Below are 17,016 nucleotides of genomic sequence, written 5' to 3' on the forward strand. Positions count from 1 at the left end.
ACTGAATTGTATCTCATGTTTATCCAGTATGAAGTAAATACTGTTTACTCAAGATATCTTGCTGATTGAAGCTCTCCTAACTACAGCGGTGACTGCAAGAAGACGCACTCTGCAACAAGACCTTTGAATGAAGTGAACCGCTATGGCAGGAGATTCAACGCAACCCCACTACTGACACAGAGACATAAAAAAAGCGCATAAAAGACTGCAGTTTGCCAAAATGTACTTGAGTAAGACAATATTCTTCTGGGAAAGAGTATTGTGGACAGAAGAGACCAAGATAGAGCTTTATGGTAAAGCACATCATTCTATTGTTTAATAAAAACGGAATGAGGCCTATAAGGAAAAGAACACACTACCTACAGTCAGATATCATGGCGGTTCAAAGATGTTTTAGGGTTGCTTTGCTGCCTCTGGCACTGGAAGCTCTGACTGTGTGAAAGGCATCATGAAATCTGAAGATTTCAAAAGAATTTTGGGTCACAATGTAGTTTCCAGTGTCTGAAAGTTGGGTTTGCGTCCTTGGTCCTGGGTCTTCCAGTAGGACAATGACCTCAAACACTCTTCTAGTAGCACCAAAAATGGATGGAAACAAAGCACCGGAGAGTTCTGAAGTGGTCTGTAATAAGTCTGAATCTCAATCCCATTGAACACATGTGGAAATAAATTTAAATTGCTGTTGGGAGAAAGCACCCTTCAAATATGAGAGACCTAGAGCAGTTTGCAAAAGAAGAATGGTCCAAAATTCCAGTTGAGAGGTGTAAGAAAATGATTGATGGTTATAGGAAGCGATTGTTTGCAGTTATTTATTCCAAAGAGTGTGCAACTAAATATTTTGCTGATATTGCCAACAATTTTGTCCATCCCATTTTTGATGTTTTGTGTTAAATTATGTCCAATTTGCCTTTTTTTTCTCTGTATTTTTTTGTTGCTCCAATACACACAACAGAAATAAACATGTGTATAACAAAATATGCACAATTGCAATAATTTTCTGGGAAAAATACTTTCAGCAATGAATTTTCAGGTGTTTCAGTTGGATACAGATCATGAGACAATTCTTGGCCACTCAATCACTTTATTTTACCCTGTTCAGAAATGCACCAATATGTGCTTTAGATCATTGTTATGTTGAAAAAGTGCACGTCTACCAAGGGCACAGAGTGATGGTAGCATCTTCTCTTTGCAGTATTATTATTATTATTATTATTATTATTATTTATTTATATAGCACCATTGATTCCATGGTGCTGTACATGAGAATGGGTTACATACAAGTTACAGATATCACTTACAGTAAACAAACTAACAATGACAGACTGATACAGAGGGGCGAGGACCCTGCCCTTGCGGGCTTACATTCTACAGGATTATGGGGAAGGAGACAATAGGTTGAGGGTTGCAGTAGCTCCGGTGTTGGTGAGGCAGTATCTCCGGTAGTGATGAGGAGGCATCGGGTTCAGTGCAGGCTGTAGGCTTTCATGAAGAGATGGGTTTTCAGGTTCCATCTGAAGGATCCGAATGTGGTTGATAGTCGGACGTGTTGGGGCAGAGAATTCTAAAGGAAGGGGGATATTCTGGAGAAGTCTTGGAGGCGGTTGGATGAGGAGCGAATAAGTGTGGAGGAGAGAAGGAGGTCTTGGGAGGACCAGAGATTACGTGAGGGAAGATATCGGGAGATTAGTTCAGAGATATATGGGGGAGAAAGGTTATAGATGGCTTTGTTGGTCAGTATTAGTATTTTGAACTGGATACGCTGAGGGAATGGGAGCCAGTGAAGAGATTTGCAGAGTGGGGAAGTGGAGGAGTAGCAAGGAGAGAGATTAATTAGTCGGGCAGCAGAGTTAAGGATGGACTGGAGAGGTGCAAGGGTGTTAGTAGGGAGGCCGCAGAAAAGGATGTTGCAGTAGTCAAGGCGGGGGATGATGAGGGCATGCACAAGCATTTTAGTAGATTGACGGTTGAGGAAAGGACAAATTCTGGACATATTTTTGAGCTGGAGGCGACAGGAGGTGGACAGAGCTTGGATGTGCGGTTTGAATGACAGGGCAGAGTCAAAGGTTACTCCGAGGCAGCGGACTTCCGGTACAGGGGAAAGCATGATGTCGCTAATTGTGATAGATAGGTCTGGTAAGGAAGATCTATGGGATGGAGGAAAGATGATGAGTTCAGATTTGTCCACATTGAGTTTGAGGAAGCAAGAGGAGAAGAAGAAGGATATGGCTGATAGACACTCTGGGATTCTGGACAGCAGAGCGGTGACGTCTGGGCCAGAGAGGTAGATCTGAGTGTCATCAGCATAGAGGTGGTACTGGAATCCATGGGACTTTATGAGTTGTCCCAGGCCAAGTGTATAGATTGAGAAGAGTAGGCATCCTAGAACAGAGCCTTGGGGGACTCCAACAGAGAGAGGGTGGGATGAGGCGGTTGTGTGGGAGTGGGAGACGCTGAATGTGCGGTTGGAAAGGTACAAGGAGATCCAGGATAGGGCGAGGTCTTTCATGCCAAAGGAGGAGAGGATCTGTAGTAGGAGGCAGTGGTCAACTGTGTCGAAAGCAGAGGACAGGTCTAAAAGGAGGAGTACAGAGTATTGTCCGTTAGCCTTGGCAGTAAGTAGGTCGTTAGTGATTTTGGTCAGGGCTGTCTTAGTTGAGTGATGGGGGCAGAAACCAGATTGTAGATAGTCAAAGAGCAAGTTAGATGAGAGGTGGGAGGAAAGTTCTGAGTGGACGTGCTGCTCCAGGAGTTTGGAAGCGAATGGGAGCAGTGATATTGGGTGACAGCTGGACTTAGCAGTTGGATCGAAGGTTGGCTTTTTAAGGATAGGCGTGATTGTGGCATATTTGAAAGCAGAAGGGAAGGTGCCAGAAGTTAGTCATAGGTTGATGAGGTAGGTTAGGGATGGGATAAGTGTGTTGGTGAGGTTGGGGAGAAGGTGGCATGGGATGGGGTCGAGCGCACAGGTGGTGAGGTGCGATTTGGAGCGGAGACAATTAAGACTCCCTTCAGTGATGTTGGATAGGGAGGTTATGGGGTTTGGGCATTGGTCTGGTATACAAAGGGGTTGTGGTGGATGAACAATGAAGACTTGCCTTGTCTGGTCGATCTTATTTTTAAAGTGTGTGGCAAAGTCCTCAGCAGAGATGAGGGAGGCTGGAGGGGCAGTGGGAGCATAGGAGGGAGTTAAAGGCTTTGAATAACTGTTTGGGGTTGTAGGATAGGGAAGATACGAGGGTTGTGAAGTAGGCCTGTTTAGCAGAGGTGAGAGCCGATTTAAAATCGAGTGTTGCTTGTTTGAATACAGTGAAGTCATCTTGCGAGTGTGTTTTCTTCCAACGCCGCTCTGCAACCCTGGACACTTGCCAGAGCTATGTGAATTCATGGCCAATTACATATACCCCAGCAGTAGAACACATAAAGCATTACGTTATGGTGGAGACACCACTTTGTTTTACTGTTGGCAGCATACATTTAGGAAAATGAATTTTGAAAAATGCATGGTGCCTACAGTATAACATGTTGGGTGCAGCATCCAACCACCGTTTTGATTTTTTTTGTTCATAAATCAATACTATACATGAAAATAAGTAACTTTGTAATATATTTTATAAAAGAAATCTGTTTTATTTTTCTTCCTAGACTGATCTTACTTTCAATTTGTGGCTAAAATCTGTGTTCTGTGAAGACTAGTGCTGAGCGATACCTTCCGATATCGGAAAGTATCGGTATCGGATTGGATCGGCCGATATTCAAAAAATATCGGATATCGCCGATACCGATACCCGATACCAAGGCAAGTCAATGGGACCAAAATATCGGAATTAAAATAAACCCTTTTTTTCCTTGTAGGTTCATTCTACATGAAGGAAAACAACTAAGAATAATGTAGGATGTATTGGGGGAGGTGGCGGAGACTTTAAAGGCATAGAGGTTTAGCCGAATCAAATAGAATAGAATTTTTTTTTTTAAGACGTTTGGAGTTACAAAGATTTTTGTCAGATATTGATGTTTCACTACTTCCATGCCCTTCACTTTCTTTTTTACTTCTCCGACACTTTCTTCTTCATCATCCTCTGCAGTAGCATCTTTGACATCAACTTCTTCTTCACCTTATTCATCTTTTTCTTCATCTTCTACCTATTATTTTTTTTGTTACATTCTTCATATTCTTTTTATTAAACTATTATTCTTCTTCATATTCTACTTCTTCATCATATTCTTATTTGTGACAGGCATTCCTGTAGTTGTTATCTATAACAGTTTGAAGATTACACCTTCCATTCTGCCTGTCACAAAAGAGTTACAACAGGATTTGTCCGCGTTCAGTTAGGCTTGCAGCAGCAGGCTTTATCCAGGGGCACCATGAGGAGGAATGGACTCACCCCCATACACTGCTTAGTCTTCTTCTGCTTATAATTTAGAGAATATCTTTTGCTCTGATGTTTAGTCTTATGCTTAATTATCTTCTGCTCTTTGTTCTGCAGCCTCTGGTTCTTCTGCTTCTCGGTCTTCCGTGTCGTCGTCTTTAGGGTCTTGAACTTGGAAATGTAGCAGAAGGTACAAGAAGGCAGAGAAAATGCCGAGAACCAGCTAATGGAACTGGAACTCAGATGGCTATCCGAAGGTCCAAGAGCCAATAGAGCTACCAAGGACCAGCTGACGTTACTGGAACCCGGGTACTAAGCAGGAGGTACCCGTGCCAGAAAGCACTACCAAGGACCACCTGACGTTGGTGGAACTCGGATACCCAGAAGGAGGCACCTAAGCCAAAGGCTCTGCCCGGTACCAGCTGACGGTACTGGAACCAGGATGGGGAACAGAAGGTACAAGAGCAAAAGATACTGCCGAGAACCAGCTGACGGTACTGGAACCCGGATGGGTAGCCGAAGGTACAAGAGCCAATGGAACTACCGAGGACCAGCTGACATTACTGGAACCCGGTTACTAAGCAGGAGGTACCCATGCCAGAAAGCACTACCAAGGACCACCTGACGTTGGTGGAACTCGGATACCCAGAAGGAGGCACCTAAGCCAAAGGCTCTGCCCGGAACCAGCTGACAGTACTGGAACCAGGGGGACCTATTCAAGATTGTCTTTCTAGAACAGCTGGCGTTACTGAACCCCACTGACACAGTGGCGAGTGTTTTTCTCTGTGCAGCCAGCACTTCCGAGCACCAACTGGCGGTGTTAGAGCCCAGGGACAGCAGGAGGAGCAGAGCGTAGGCCGAAGCCTGCACTGGAGGCAGCTTAGTGTCTGTTGTGTTGCGTGGTGTTTGCAGGACACGTTGCCGGCTACACAGCAGGGGAACAGCTGGCGTTACTGAACCCCACTGACACAGTGGCGAGTGTTTTTCTCTGTGCATCCAGCACTTCCGAGCACCAACTGGCGGTGTTAGAGCCCAGGATCAGCAGAGGAGCAGAGTGTAGGCCAAAGCCTGCACTGGAGGCAGTTTAATATCTGTTGTGTCTGCGTGGCATTTGCAGGACACATTGCCGGCTACACAGCAGGGGAACAGCTGGCATTGCTGAACCCCACTGACACAGTGGTGGGTGTTTTTCTCTGTGCAGCCAGCACTTCCGAGCACCAACTGGCGGTGTTAGAGCCCAGGGACAGCAGGAGGAGCAGAGTGTAGGCCGAAGCCTGCACTGGAGGCAGTTTAATATCTGTTTTGTCTGCGTGGCATTTGCAGGACACGTTGCCGGCTACACAGCAGGGCAACAGCTGGCGTTACTGAACCCCACTGACACAGTGGCAGGTGTTTTTCTCTGTGCAGCCAGCACTTCCGAGCACCAACTGGCGGTGTTAGAGCCCAGGGACAGCAGGAGGAGCAGAGTGTAGGCCGAAGCCTGCACTGGAGGCAGTTTAATATCTGTTGTGTCTGCAGGACACGTTGCCGGCTACACAGCAGGGGAACAGCTCGCATTGCTGAACCCCACTGACACAGTGGTAAGTGTTTTTCTCTGTGCAGCCAGCACTTCCGAGCACCAACTGGCGGTGTTAGAGCCGAGGATCAGCAGGAGGAGCAGAGGAGCAGAGTGTAGGCCGAAGCCTGCACTGGAGGCAGTGTAATATCTGTTGTGTCTGCATGGCATTTGCAGGACATGTTGCCGGCTACACAGCAGGGGAACAGCTGGCGTTACTGAACCCCACTGACACAGTGGCGGGTGTTTTTCTCTGTGTAGCCAGCACTTTCGAGCACCAACTGGCGGTGTAAGAGCCCAGGGACAGCAGGAGGAGCTGAGTGTAGGCTGAAGCCTGCACTGGAGGCAGTTTAATATCTGTTGTGTCTGCGTGGCGTTTGCAGGACACCTTGCCGGCTACACCGGCTACACAGCAGGGTTAAAGCTGGCATTACTGAACCCCACTGACACAGTGGCAAGTGTTTTTCTCTGTGCAGCCAGCACTTCTGAGCACCAACTGGTGGTGTTAGAGCCCAGGATCAGCAGGAGGAGCAGAGGAGCAGAGTGTAGGTAGAAGCCTGCACTGGAGGCAGTTTAATATCTGTTGTGTCTGCGTGGCGTTTGCTGGACACGTTGCCGGCTACACAGCAGGGGAACAGCTGGCATTGCTGAACCCACTGACACAGTGGCGGGTGTTTTTCTCTGTGCAGCCAGCACTTCTGAGCACCAACTGGTGGTGTTAGAGCCCAGGGTCAGCAGGAGGAGCAGAGGAGCAGAGTGTAGGCCGAAGCCTGCACTGGAGGGAGGCAGCTTAGTGTCTGTTGTGTCGGCGTGGAGTTTGCAGGACACGTTGCCGGCTACACAGCAGGGGAACAGCTGGCGTTGCTGAACCCCACTGACACAGCGGCGAGTGTTTTTCTCTGTGCAGCCAGCACTTCCGAGCACCAACTGGTGGTGTTAGAGCCCAGGGACAGCAGGAGGAGCAGAGTGTAGGCCGAAGCCTGCACTGGAGGCAGTTTAATACCTGTTGTGTCTGCGTGCCATTTGCAGGACACGTTGCCGGCTACACAGCAGGGCAACAGCTGGCGTTACTGAACCCCACTGACACAGTGGCGGGTGTTTTTCTCTGTGCAGCCAGCACTTCCGAGCACCAACTGGCAGTGTTAGAGCCCAGGGACAGCAGGAGGAGCAGAGTGTAGGTCGAAGCCTGCACTGGAGGCAGTTTAATATCTGTTGTGTCTGCGTTGCATTTGCAGGACACGTTGATGGCTACACAGCAGGGGAACAGCTGGCATTGCTGAACCCACTGACACAGTGGCGGGTGTTTTTCTCTGTGCAGCCAGCACTTCTGAGCACCAACTGGCGGTGTTAGAGCCCAGGGTCAGCAGGAGGAGCAGAGGAGCAGAGTGTAGGCTGAAGCCTGCACTGGAGGGAGGCAGCTTAGTGTCTGTTGTGTCTGCGTGGCGTTTGCAGGACACGTTGCCGGCTACACAGCAGGGGAACAGCTGGCGTTGCTGAACCCAACTGACACAGTGGTGGGTGTTTTTCTCTGTGCAGCCAGAATTAGGCATTCAGGACCTGAAAATTACGTCACGGCTTGCTGTGATTGGTCGCGTCGCGGCCACATGGGCGGCACGCGACCAATCACAAGCCGTGACGTCACGGAAGGCAGTAAACGCGCGCATTTTAAGCAAAGAACGCTGCCGGTTCCCTCGGTAAGGTCCAGGCTGCGTCAAAGAGGTGAGTATAGCAATATTTTTTATTTTAATTCTTTCTTTTACACATTAATGTTGTTTCGATACCGATACCCGATACCACAAAAGTATTGGATCTCGATATCGGAATTCCGATACCCGCAAGTATCGGCCGATACCCGATACTTGCGGTATCGGAATGCTCAACACTAACAGCGACCATCGAGCCTGTCTAGGATTTAGCCGCTTAGCAGACTCGAGATAAGTTAAATTCTTGTGATCCGTCAAGACCACCACACGATGTTTGGCTCCCTCAAGCCAATGTCGCCACTCCTCAAATGCCCACTTCATTGCCAATAACTCCCGATTACCAACATCATAATTCCGCTCGGCAGGCGAAAACTTTCTTGAAAAGAAAGCACATGGCCTCATCACAGAGCCATCAGGGCTTCTCTGTGACAAGACGGCCCCTGCTCCAATCTCAGAAGCATCAACCTCGACCTGGAAGGGCAGAGAGACATCCGGCTGACGCAAGACAGGAGCCGAAGAGAACCGACGTTTGAGCTCCTGAAAGGCCTCCACGGCCGCAGGAGACCAATTCGTCACATCAGAACCCTTCTTGGTCAAATCCGTCAAAGGCTTAACCACACTGGAAAAATTAGTGATGAAGCGACGGTAAAAATTAGCAAAACCCAAGAACTTCTGAAGACTCTTTACCGATGTAGGTTGAGTCCAGTCATAAATAGCCTGGACCTTGACTGGATCCATCTCAATGGTAGAAGGAGAAAAAATAAAGCCCAAAAAGGAAACCTTCTGGACTCCGAAGAGACATTTAGAGCCCTTCACAAACAAGGCATTGGCTCGCAGGACCTGAAATACCATCCTGACCTGCTTCACATGAGATTCCCAATCATCAGAAAAGACCAAAATATCATCCAGGTACACAATCATAAACCTATCCAGATACTCTCGAAAGATGTCGTGCATGAAGGACTGGAACACAGAAGGGGCACTAGAAAGCCCAAAAGGGATCACCAAGTACTCAAAATGGCCTTCGGGCGTATTAAATGCTGTTTTCCATTCATCGCCCTGCTTTACACGCACAAGATTATACGCTCCACGAAGATCTATCTTGGTGAACCAACTGGCCCCCCTAATCCGAGCAAACAGATCGGACAACAGCGGCAAAGGATACTGAAATTTGACCGTGATGTTATTTAGAAGGCGATAATCTATACAGGGTCTCAGAGAACCATCCTTCTTGGCCACAAAAAAGAACCCCGCACCCAAAGGGGACGAGGACGGGCAAATATGCCCCTTCTCCAAAGACTCCTTGATATAACTCCGCATAGCGGCATGTTCTGGTACAGACAAATTAAAAAGTCGTCCCTTAGGAAACTTACTACCAGGAATCAAATTTATGGTGCAATCACAATCCCTATGAGGGGGTAGGGCACTGGACTTGGGCTCATCAAATACATCCTGGTAGTCCGACAAAAATTCAGGGACTTCAGAAGGAGTAGAAGAAGCAATTGACACCAAAGGAGCATCGCCATGAATTCCCTGGCAACCCCAACTTGACACAACATTGCTTTCCAATCCAGGACTGGATTATGAGCCTGCAGCCATGGCAGACCTAACACGACAACATCATGCAAATTATGTAACACAAGAAAGCGAATCACCTCCTGATGTGCAGGAGTCATGCACATGGTCACTTGAGCCCAGTACTGAGGTTTATTCTTGGCCAATGGCGTGGCATCAATTCCCTTTAGTGGAATAGGGAATTGCAAAGGCTCCAAGATAAAACCACAGCGCCTGGCAAAAGACAAATCCATCAAATTCAGGGCAGCACCTGAATCCACAAAAGCCATAACTGAGTAGGATGACAGAGAGCAAATTAAAGTAACAGACAAAATGAATTTAGGCTGTACAGTACCAATGGTGACAGACTTAGCGAAGTTTTTTGTGCGCTTAGAACAATCTGAGATAACATGGTTAGGATTTAATTTTATCAAGTTTATTAAAAGTTATGTATTATTTGTTCCACCTCAGTCAGTGACTTAAAAGTCAAATGGAGCTCATTCCCTTCCTTGACCTTCCATTTGCCCAAACCATAGTTTTTCACCACATATACATTATCGGTGTACTTAGGAGAAATTGCACAACAAATTGTACTGTCCAATTTCTCCTGTTGCTTTTTTGAAAATGAAACTCTTTTGAAAATGAAAGTTTAGGGTCAAAAGTAAAAATTTGTGGGAAAAATATGATTATTTTTGTTTTCACTGCTCAACGCTATAATATTATGTGCAGGACTTGTGGATTCAAAGAGCTCACTGCACCTTAAATTCCTTGAGGGGTATAGTTTTCAAAATGTTGTCACATGTAGGGGGTTTCCCCTGCTTATGCATATTAGGGGCTCTGCAAACACATGGCCTAGTTTGCGCTCCAAAAGTTGAATGAGGTTACTTTCCTTTCGAGACCTGCCATGCACCAAAACAGTAGTTTTTCACAACATTTTGGATATCAATGTACGGCCGGAGTCACACTTGCGAGTGTGATGCAAGAAACTCGCACGAGTCTCTCTACCCAGTGTTACGGAACTGCAACACAGAACTAGGATAAAAGGGGGAAAACTGACCCTGCACTAAGACTAGGCTGATACCCTATGATGGAGTAGGTGACCCATTCCTTGCGAATAGACCCACCGACGATCCTAGGTTAATCTCAGCGAAGACCTATAGATAGGGGGAAGGAGTTCCTGAAAGATCTAAGGATTGGGTATAAAACAGGTCACCTCCTAATACACTGTGTGCAGAATTATTAGGCAAGTTGTATTTTGATCACATAATACTTTTTATACATGTTGTCCTACTCCAAGCTGTTCAGGCTTGAGAGCCAACTACCAAATAAGTAAATCAGGTGATGTGCCTCTCTGTAATGAGGAGTGGTGCTGTATAATGACATCAAAACCCTATATAAGGTCGCTTAATTATTAGGCAACTTCCTTTCCTTTGGCAAAATGGGTCAGAAAAGAGATTTGACAGGCTCTGAAAAGTCCAAAATTGTGAGATGTCTTGCAGAGGGATGCAGCAGTCTTGAAATTGCCAAACTTTTGAAGCGTGATCACAATCAAGCTTTTCATGGCAAATGGCCAAAATTATACATTATTTAATTTTTCATCTTTTTTGCACTTTTTATCATTTTGCAGGGTGAGGCAGGGCCCCTTTATGTTGTATCTTGTGTGTTGCATGTATATATATAGTGCTGGACGGCCTGCCTGCTAATACTATGGGTGTGATCAATAGGTTGTCCAGACACTGTGCATCACATTCATCTGTGTGAATTGTGTCTTATGCAAGCCATACCTGTGTGCATGTTTGCTACTAGGCAGCCAACCCCTCTAATGTTTGGGCGAGTGGGTGGTTGCTCTCATCAGTAGCTTGCACCTGTGTTGCTTTAGCATTTATTATCAGGGGCCTTCTGCACCCTGCAAGTGCATTTGTCATCTGACAAGGCTTTGGTGAGTCTGCTCTTCATGTTGTGTTTTTTTGAGTTTTTCTATGTTAGCTGCTCCAAATAGCCAACAGTGTCGCAAGAAGCGTGTTGGGCAAAAAAGGCGCAAAATAACTGTCCATGAATTGAGAAAAATCAAACATGAAGCTGCCAAGATGCCATTTGCCACCAATTTTGCCTTATTTCAGAGCTGCAATGCTACTGGAGTAACAAAAAGCACAAGGTGTGCGATACTCAGGGACATGGCCAAGGTATGGAAGGCTGAAAAACGACCACCTTTGAACAAGAAGCATAAGATAAAACATCAAGACTGGGCCAATAAATATCTTAAGACTGACTTTTCAAAAGTTTTTTGGACTGATGAAATGAGAGTGACTCTTGATGGGCCAGATGGATGGGCCAGAGGCTGGATCAGTAAAGGGCAGAGAGCTCCACTCCTACTCAGAAACCAACAAGGCGGAGGTGGGGCACTGGTATGGGCTGGTATCATCAAATATGAACTTGTGGGACCTTTTCGGGTTGAGGATGGAGTGAAGCTCAACTCCCAGACCTACTGCCACTTTCTGGAAGACAACTTCTTCAAGCAGTGGTACAGGAAGAAGTTGTTATCGTTCAAGAAAAACATGATTTTCATGCAGGACAATGCTCCATCACATGCCTCCAACTACTCCACAGCGTGGCTGGCCAGTAAAAGGTCTCAAAGAAGAAAAAATAATGACATGGCCCCCTTGCTCACCTGATCTGAACCCAATAGAGAACCTGTGGTCCCTCATAAAATGTGAGATCTACAGGGAGGGAAAACAGTACACCTCTCGGAACAGTGTCTGGGAGGCTGTGGTAGCTGCTGCACGCAATGTTGATCATAAACAGATCAAGCAACTTACAGATTCTATGGATGGAAGGTTGTGGAGTGTCATCATGAAGAATGGCGGCTATATTGGTCACTAATTTTTTGGGGTTTGTTTTTGCATGTCAGAAATGTTTATTTCAAAATTTTGTGCAGTTATGTCGGTTTACCTGGTGAAAATAAACAAGTGAGAAGGGAATATATTTGATTTTTATTAAGTTGCCTAATAATTCTGCACATAAATAGTTACCTGCACAAACAGATATCCTCCTAAGGCCAGTCTCACACGTTCAGATAATTCCGGTACCGGAGTTATCCGTGTCCGTGTGTCCCTGTGCTCACGTGGCACATCAGTGTGGCACACGTGCAGCAGCCGTGTGCTGCCCGTGTGCCGACTGAGGACCACACGGACCATGCAGGAGACAGTGCTAGAGATAAGCGCTGTCCCCCCTGCGTATGGTGCTGAAGGCAGCATTCATTCCTTCTCCCCAGCAGCGTTCTCTGGAGAGAAGGAATGAAAAATCAAGGTTTTTTAAAAGAAATTTTGATTAAAATAAATTTTGGGGTCACCTCCCGCCTCCCACCCCTGTGCGCCCGCCCGCTTGCAGAGAAATACTCACCCAGCTCCCGCAATGCCTCCTCTCAGCGCCGGCAGCTTGTCCTGTGTGAGCGGTCACGTGGTACCGCTCATTACAGTCATGAAAATGAGGCTCCACCTCCCATAAGCCCGGGCGAACCTCGACAGCACTCCTACCATAGCGCACAGATCCTGAAGCATCCACCATCTGCATTTGCAGGTAATTTAATCTTATTTGCGCTTTGTATTTTCCCACTTGGCAACAGTTAGGCAGTGTAGTGTTTTTCACTTCCCAGTTATATTAGCAGGTAACGCTGCACTTCTGGGTATTTTTTGCCTCTACATTGCTATAAGTGGCAAACATAGCACTTTTACACAACATACTACGTATAAATAGCTCTGTGCGCTGAATACAATCCGATATATTTTGGTGAACTACAAAGTACTAGTGACAATGAGGTCTGCATCTCCTTTGCCTACTATACTGTTTGGTATTCGTGCCTCATAGGTCTCCGCTGGTATTTGGAGGTTTCCGTTCCTCCATTTCTTTGTCTTTATTATTGTTCAAAAAAATATTTTTACATTTTTCATAAATAAATATATTGATTTTAATTGTATTCTCCTCTCACTTTGTTTCTTTTGTGGCACCTACCATATTGGAATATGTTTTGATATAATGTTTAAGTGACCTTAGCCGTAGCTAAATTAGGACGATGGGAATAGTTGCATTATAATGTGTGTTTGGGGGCCTGCATTATATATTGTGTGTGGGGGCTGTATTATATTTTGTTTGGGGAGGCTGCACCATACTGTGTTTGTGGGGCCTGTATTATACAGTGAGTGGGGAGTTGCATCAAAATGTATGTTTAGGGGCTGCATTATACTCTAATGGTGGCTGCACTATACTGTGTGTTGGGGGCTGCACTATACTATGTGTAGAAAGACTGCACTTTACTGTGTGAGGGGGCTGCACTATAATGTGATTGGGGGCTGCTGTACTGTGTGTGGGGAGACTGCATTATACTGTGTGTGGGGGGCTGCATTATACTGTGTGTGGGGGGCTGCATTATGCTGTGGGTGTGGGGGCTGCATTATACTGTAGGTGTGGGGGGCTGCATTATACTGTGTAGGAGGCTGCATTATACTGTGTGTGAGAGGCTGCACTATACTGTGTGTGTTTTTGTGGGGGGCTCAATTAGTGTATGGGGGTCTGCTGTTATGGACTGGTAATTTAGGAGTGACATGCGACTAGCTCTGAGCAGGTGGTAACTATACTGACCGCAGTTCCTGATCTTAACACAACACTAGCAGTAGCCGTGGGATGTTCCTGTCACTCCCTGGACACCTCGTCACAGCCGGAGAACTAGCTACCCCTAAAGGTAGAAACAGGAAAGCTATCTTGCCTCAGAGAAAATCCCCAAAGGACAGATAGCCCCCCACAAATAATGACTGTGAGTGGAGAAGGAAATGACACACGTAGAATGAAACAGGATTTAGCAAAGAAGGCCACTTCTAGCTAGATAGACAGTACAGGAAAGAACAATGTGCAGTCAGTAATAAAAACTAGAAAAAGTCCACCGCAGAGAAATGCCAAAATCTCCACACCTGACTAAAGGTGTGGAGGGCAAAATCTGCTGCCCAGAGCTTCCAGCTTAGCTGAATAGATCCATACTGATAAGCTGGACAAATGAGCAAAACATAGAATGTGCTGAACAATAAAGTCCACAACAAGAGGACTGCAAAAGGACAAGCAAGGACTTATCTTTGCTGAACAGGTCAGAGTGTCAGGGAAATCCAAAAGAGCCGTGACTCCAAGCAGGAACAATTGACAACTGGCATTGATTGAGGGATAAGGCCAGACTAAAATAGCCGAGCCAGAAAGATGATCAGTGGAAGCAGCTGCTGATTCTAAATCCAAGAAGCAGCCATACCACTCAAAACCACCAGAGGGAGCCCAAGAGCAGAACTCACAAAAGTGCTACTTACAACCACCGGAGGGAGCCCAAGAGCGGAATTCACAACAGTCTGCATTATACTGTGTATGTGGGGAGCTGCATTATACTCTGAGGGGGCTGCACTAAACTCTGAGGTGGTTTGCATTATACTCTGAGGGGGTCTGCATTATACTCTGAGAGGGGCTGCATTATACTCTATCAAGGAACATGGAGAGTGCATTATACTATATGTACTATATGGGACCTGCATTATACTATATTGAGGACTATCTGTACCCATCATTCTTCCTCAGCTGGAGCAAAGAGGCCTGGAAACAAGTGTCAAACAACTTCATTATTGTCGATCATGCTCCTTTAATGGCCTGAACTCAGAGCATGTGAATACAACAGAAATGTTTCTGTGTTATGGTGCAATATGTGAGAATTTGGGGCCCCACTTTAAACTTTTGCCCAGGGCCCCACTTTGCCTAAAACCTGCCCTGGCAACATGTATCACCTGTCAGAAAGTAATAGACTAAAAGTAGGAGGAAAAGTGCAATAGGGTTTTATCCAAGGGAGATACAGGTGTTTAAATAAGGTTATACTAACCTGATTTAGTTGTGAATACACAACATTTCAATCACTTATAAATCCAGCTGGTCATCAGACTGGGAAGACACAGATGAGGAGGATTTCTGGATACTCTGAGCTGCTGATATCCCAGCTATTAAAACATACTTTTAATAGCTACTGGAGACTCACGGTGACTAGTCATATAGGCAAGTCTCCAGCGGCTTCATACCACCCGCTGACAGTGACTGAAATGCCTCTGCCTATATGCTCATGTACGATGAGGCTTTCGAGACAGTGTCAGAGGGCGGGGTAATGTTGCCAGGACCTAACTGTTGGACTAATGCACAACTCTGCTCCTGTCAGCTATTAAAAGAATGTTTTTCAATGAAAAGTCGCAGCGTGTCAGTGATAAACATACATGGTTGTGATCGTACAGCCAATGATTTGAGCAGCACTTTTTGGGCAACTTGTATCACCTTTCAGGTTCCCTTTAAGCTACACATCCCTCCTTTCCCTTCTATAAACTAGAAATAAAAGTGCCCACATCATATATACAGTGCACAGGATATAATACTGTTTAGAAGGACAAGTTTAGAAAAAAATCTTGAACATTTAGCATAGTAAATTTAGCTATCACATCAAATTAAAAGGAATCTGTCATCAGTCATCCCACTCAACATACTCACACATCAAACTATATACAGGTGCTTCTCACAAAATTGGAATATCTTCAAAAAGTTAATTTATTTCACTTCTTCAATACAAAAAGTGAAACTCATATTATATAGAGTCATTACAAATAGAGTGATGTATTTCAAGTGTTTATTTCTGTAAATGTTGATGATTAATGGAATAGAGCACTCTGTAATGACTCTATATAAGATATGAGTTTCACTTTTTATATTGAAGAACTGAAATAAATTAATTTGTGATGATATTCTAATTTTGTGAGAAGCACCTGTGGGCTTAATTCTGCCAGTGCACTGGTTGTACTCAGAGCACTGATCACAGGAGTGACTTTTCAGTGTTTCAGCTGTACCCTGAAGGCTGACACAGCAGTACCAGACTATATAAAGTTTTCTTCCTACTACTAAAATATCAATCTAACCAAGGACATTGTAAAAAGGTATTTACATGTACTGTACTACTATCATGGCTTTAGGTACATAAAGGAAAAATGCAAAATGTTTACCTTAGGGACTTAAAAACATAAACATAGTCTAACTGATTACATTTTAATATATAGAGAGACTTATTTTAAAAGATGCTTTAGAAGGATAGTCTTGTCAATGTGCACAGGAGAGGCTACAGACTACAGAGCCATCAAATCAACTTATGTTCCCAGGAGTTACCCAGTCTTCAGGTGAAGAGGACATTTGATGTGTGAAGATGGCATATGTACCTATATGTGGAAGACAAGTTGAATGAACTAATAGACTGACATAATGCCCCAAATACAATGACAGCAGCAATATATCTGCTGAGCCAGCATATCTAAGCATAAATGGTCTATATGTTGAAGGTTCAACTGGTGAGGTGGATTCTTTATGTCCTAGGTCAGGGAGTATAGCACTGGCTATAGGTAGCGAGGAAGCCAAACTATACTTGCTGGGCACCAGGTGGAACAGCCAGATCCAAGAGAGCAGGGTGTACAGGACAGCAGATGGGCCAAAGAAATAGCTGGAGGGCAATAACATACAGCAACAACAAAGAGGTATATAATACCCAGTATCATGAAGTCAAAATATAGATAAGCAAAGGAATAGCAGAGTAGTTTATGCATTAAGGTTTCTTGCATCTAGCATAACATCAACCACAGGAATAGCAGAAATGTGTATGTAGTCAGGAGCTTGTAGCAGAGAAACAGTTAAGAACATGACAGCAGAGATATACATGCATTCAGGACTAGTGATAAGTGAGTGTACTCATTGCTTGAGTTTTCCCCAGCATGTTCGGGTGATCTCAGAGTATTTG

Source organism: Ranitomeya variabilis, chromosome 7, assembly GCF_051348905.1.
Source record: "Ranitomeya variabilis isolate aRanVar5 chromosome 7, aRanVar5.hap1, whole genome shotgun sequence".
Classification (NCBI taxonomy): domain Eukaryota; kingdom Metazoa; phylum Chordata; class Amphibia; order Anura; family Dendrobatidae; genus Ranitomeya; species Ranitomeya variabilis.